The sequence below is a fragment of the Natator depressus genome, chromosome 1 (assembly GCF_965152275.1).
Source record: "Natator depressus isolate rNatDep1 chromosome 1, rNatDep2.hap1, whole genome shotgun sequence".
Lineage (NCBI taxonomy): Eukaryota > Metazoa > Chordata > Testudines > Cheloniidae > Natator > Natator depressus.
Genome location: NC_134234.1, coordinates 204,404,833 through 204,410,271, shown reverse-complemented (window position 1 = coordinate 204,410,271; position 5,439 = coordinate 204,404,833).

Sequence of the window (5,439 nt, the reverse complement as noted above, 5' to 3'; positions counted from 1 at the left end):
GTTGTCATCCATGATTTGTCTTGTGCATTTCTTGCAACTTAGCCTTGTTTTCCATCAATCCTTGGTCTCTCTGAAATCAGGTGTGGGGTTTTACTCAGGTTCTTCACAGGCCATGCAGCTTTCCTCTCCTGATGATCTTCAGTAAGTTGAGCAGCATGAACTGTGGTATGGATCTGGCAGTGTGGTGATTGCTGTGTGTAAGTGACTATCAGGGAAGTGACTTTTCCAAAATCAAGGGCCACTCACTGAAATCCCCTGCCTTATGTGAGACCAGAGCAATTGTGGACACTTTAGCTGATCTACTTCTGTGGTATTGCACAAGGAGAGGGGCATCAACACAAAACATGTTAGGTTTTGTAGGTTAAAAACCACTAAACTGTCTCTGGAAAATAATTACCAGCCATTGCAGATCCTGAAGAACAAATAGTGTGCTTCCTGTGAGAAATGCAATAAAAGCAGGCAGCTGTAGTCTGTACCTGTAGAAGTAAGTGGTCTTAAGGTGCAGAGAGCACCGTGAATCTGTTTTGGATCAAAGAAAAGGTCACTTTTCATCCTGTTCCCACTGCTGCCCAGCCCCACCTTGTTCATAGCGTTATTTGCTAGAAAGCTGGTCAGGAATGTTTTGACAAAACACTTTTTGCTGAAAAATGCCAATTCAATGCAACCAAAACTGTTAGTACAAAACTAATTTCCAAACTTCAAAACCTTTTCAACATTTTTCATATCAAAAGATCTTGTTTCAACATTTTCTAAATGAAAAATTTCAAGTTTTGATTCAAAACTACTTGTTTAGAAATTTATTTTAAAAAATTACAATTAAAAAAAAAAGCTAAAGACAAAAGTGAAAAAATTGAAACAAAGCTTTGAAATTATCAAAATGAAATGTTCTAATTGACCTGAACCAATTTTTTCCATTTATTGGTTTGTAAAAACTTTTAAGTTGACTTTTTTCATCCTGATGTGGGATGGGAACTTTGAGATTAAAAAATATATATATTGCAGGATGGGAAAAATGTTTCCTGCTCAGACCTACTTCCTGCCCTTTTTTACTTGCTCTTTCCATTCCAACGGTTCTTTCCCACTATTGCTCTCCTTTGCTTCAACCCCCACAGCTACCCCAAAAAGCATATTTTTATATTATAAATATATAACTGTGCATGCAAATTGCCAAGCACAATTCAGACACCATTGCAATATCAATTATAATCTGGAGGAGTGTATAACAAGGATTTTGGCGACACTTAGTTCCCTAACCTCCAGAAGCAGCTGGAAACCCCCCAAACCTTTTCTTTTTTAAAGTTGGGCGATATTCTGATCTTAAACCACAGTGGAAGGGATCATCATCTAAGATGCTGCAGGAGGCAAACATGTTGCTGGACTTGATCCATCACTGTAACCTTACCCTGGGAAGTGAAATTAGACAATAATTGATTGAGATTGGTAGTATTAAGAGGTTTCCTTAGGATTGTTGGTAGTGTCCTCTCTAAAAGAGGCACGGACAATCTGTCAGTAGTTGCTCCAGGCACTGCCTAGGAAGGGGCAAAACTTACCTGTTCTGTTTTTTCTTTTTAAAAAGCTCCATTAACTCAATAAGGCTGTGAGAGACTCTTTAAGCACTAAGAACGAGGAGTACTTGTGGCACTTTAGAGACTAACAAATGTATTAGTCTCTAAGGTGCCACAAGTACTCGTTCTTTTTGCTGATCCAGACACAGCTACCACTCTGAAATCTTTAAGCACTACAAACAAAAGAAATGACCAATTTAAAGTAATTGCAACATCTATTTCCTTAATACATCCCAGCAAAACTGACTTACAAAGTAACTTTATCCCAAAATGCTAAATATGAGGCACCAGAAGATGCCCCAGAGTTAAGCTTCTGATGCAGTTTCTGTATAAGAGCAATTTTTCATAGTACTTTAAAATGTATGTGCATAGTCAAACTGGCCTGAAAACTGCTGTGCAAGCAGATGTGATCGCTTGATCAAGGGATTCCCAAGAGACAAACTCCCCCATTAAAATTACCTGCTTTTAAAATTTCCAATTTAGCTTTTTTAGCAAAGCTGGACAGTGCTATGGGCAGTACCCCCATAACTTACATCATGGAACTTGCCCAGTTCACAGCCATTGTCTTGTCACAAAAAAACCTGCTCCCGAAGCAGTAGTTGAACTTATTGGTCTTAGTTTCTGGTTCTGCAGTGTGGTGTGCCAGGCTGCTGTGAGCCTGGATAGAATGCACTGCCGCCAATGCTGAAGATACCCGCTGTCGCTTGACTTACTGGGGAACCTGAAGGGCACAGCTGGTGCTAAAGCTGTATCAGGAGTGGAACTTAGAGCTCTGGTCTCACCAGCAGCAGAAGCTGGCAAATTTGTGCTCCACACCGCTGCAGCTGCTGTCATCTCAAGCACCTTAGCTGTGATATCTCAGGACCAGAAAGAGGACAGGGGGATGGCAGCAGAGGCTGCTGTGGGGCATGTCTGCTTGCCCCCGGACTGCTCTCTTCTCTTCTGCAGAGAGTCATCAGCTGAGGACTGCAATCTCTGTCCCTTGCAGTATTACAGCCCACCCCCTACCAAAGTCCATCTAGCATATCTCATCCAATTTGCCTTGGAGGTGTGTCTTTGCTGCTTGCTGTCACCCAAAACACAGCACAGTTGAGGGGTACGTGTCTTGCTTAAACAGGCATCAATAATTTCATAATAGAAACAAAGAGAAGGAAACAGACATCTGAAGTCTACATGATTTTGCTGTAAATGACAGACCATCCAACTAGCCCGCAGTCTATGAGATGGACATAACCATGGGCCTTAGGAGAACATGGGAGAATGTGAATTATGGTCTCATGTCTGTCTACTACTGTTTATATATCTGCACTTCATACCCCTTATTGCTGACCAGATCCTTTTACCTAGACCCCGGCGTGGATACAAAAATGTGGATCTGCATCTGTAAGAATCGACCTGTGATCTGCACTCAGTCTTTTTATCTATCTGTACTACACCCACAGCAGCACACTCTCTCACAGTGCCTCTCAGGAGGAGCAGCTTGTGTGCGTGCATGCACTGCATATAGCAGGGGTGGCCAAACCACAGCTCCTGAGCCACATGTGGCTCTTTTACAGTTAAAGTGTGCTTCCCCCCGTTCTCCACCTACCAGACTGGGAGGGGGTGAGGGAAGCTCAGGGCTTCTGCCCTGCAGCAGCGTGGTGGGGCTTCAGCCCTTGGGGAGGCACCTGCTGGGGCTTGGGATTTCAGCAGGAGTGGGGCTGAAACCCAGAGATCCCCTTCCCCACAGGTTTAAAGCCCCAAGCCCCACTACCTTGTCACAGGGCAGAAGTCCCGAGACCCAGGCGGTGCGCCCGGCTCTTGAACTTCTGAAGATTATTGTATGCAGCTCAGAGGGTCAGTAAGTTTGACCACCCCTGGTATATAGGATCTCAAAGGCAGGGAAGCAGCTGGCTGCAGCTCATAGCCTATGAGGATCTGGATGGCAGGGAAGCAGCCTCTATTCCGTCTCCCTTGCATACTGAAATAGGGGACGTGATAGAACAAGACAGGCAGCAAAATCCCCTGTGGTCCTATCACAACAGTTTAAGTAGCCAAGCTATTTAGGAAACTTCTCCCAACTTCATTATTGAGGTCAGTTGGAGAGGGAGGCAGCTGTTTCTGCTAAGTAAGTAAGTACAGGGGAGATGGGGAATATAAGATTTGGAAGGCAGGGAGCAAACTCATAGGCTAAGAGCTCCAGACAGCTGCTTCCCCACCTTTGAGATCCTATATTTATAGCCCTGTGCGGATAAAAAATTTGTATCTGCATGCAATCCACAAAAATGGTCCACAGATTTGCAGGGCTCTTCTTATACCCCAATCCTGCAAGACACTTGAGTATTAGCCCCACCCCATTTTACAAGTGTGAAGTTGCTCAACATCACTTCAAGTAGACCTGGCAATAGAAGCCAGGTCTTTCATATGGCAGATCCAAATCCACTCACCTACAGAGCTTCTCGGAATAAGTGCAGTTGTGGGTGGTCTACAGTGATCAGATTGGACATACTGAGCTACCTCTCTTAACTGTTCAGTGAGAGAATTTGCTAAGATTGCCACATGGATATTGTCAAATTGCAAATGGAAAGGGAGGTAGTGTCAGGGATCCACAGGATCAGTGCCGTGGCCCCAGCTTTGGAATGGTCTCTAAAGTAACTTATACAGTGTGCCAGACTCTAAGTGTCTCACTCATCCTCCACGATAAGCCACGTGACTTTACTGCTTCCTTAGGCAGGACCTCTGGCCTGCAGCACATCTCCTTCACACGGTGAGCCCTGTTCAGCAAGTCTAGATGAGACAGACCCCTGATGGAGCTGTGTACACTTTTAGAGAGCAATGCATGTCTCCAAGCATTTGCAGTGACACTCACGCAGCGTTGTCAAAACAGTAGGGTTTATTAGTCATCTGGAACACAGCATAGGAAGTCCCTAGGTTAACACAGAGGAATGAAGAATAAAGCATAGTCCATTCTGTTTAGTTCAGAGCCTAGCCAAGCTGTAGTGAATCCATTGTTCAAGCTCTGCTCTCTCCATCCATCTAACCTCTGTCAGCTTCCCAGGTGAGCCCCACATGCTTCCTCCAGCCCACACTTAACCCTCCCCACTTTTAGCCATTCTTCAACAAAAAAACTTCAAAAACAGACTTCAAAGAGAAACTGTAGAGCTACAATTCATTTGCAAACTTAATACCATCAATTTGGGCTTGAATAGGGACTGCGAGTGGCTGGCTCACTACAAAAGCAATTTTCCCTCTCTTGGTATTGACACCTCATCAATTATTGGGGGTGGACCACATCCATCCTGACTGAATTGGCCTTCAACATTGGTTCTCCACTTGTAATGTAACTCCCTTCTCTTCATGTGCCAGTATATATTTATGCCTGTATCTGTAATTTTCACTCCATGCATCTGAAGAAGTGGGTTTTTTATCCACAAAAGCTTATGCCCAAATAAATCGGTTAGTCTTTAAGGTACCACCGGACTCCTCATTGTTTTTGTGGCTACGGACTAACACAGCTACCCCTCTAATACTTGACTGCAAGCTAGAAGCAGGGCCTGCTGGGGCAAGACTATGTAAGAGACTGCCTTTCTCTCAGTAAGGGAGTGCAGAAATGAAGTGAGACCTTGTGTGTCTCTCTCCATTATGGAAGAACAAGAAGTAGCTGTGGGAACTGTCTAGGGTCTGAGGGTATGAAGAACCCAGTGGTGGGTCCTTATGGAGAGTGAACCAGGCACAGAACCCAGGTAGTGGTCTGCTGGGGATAGGCTGGTAGGGAAGGCCTTAAACAAACATTTCCCAAACTGTGGGATGTGACCTCCAAGGGGGCTGCAAAAGTGTACTGGAGAGTTGTGAGGAATGGGGAAAAAAAGAAAATGCAAAAAAACATTTGTAAAGA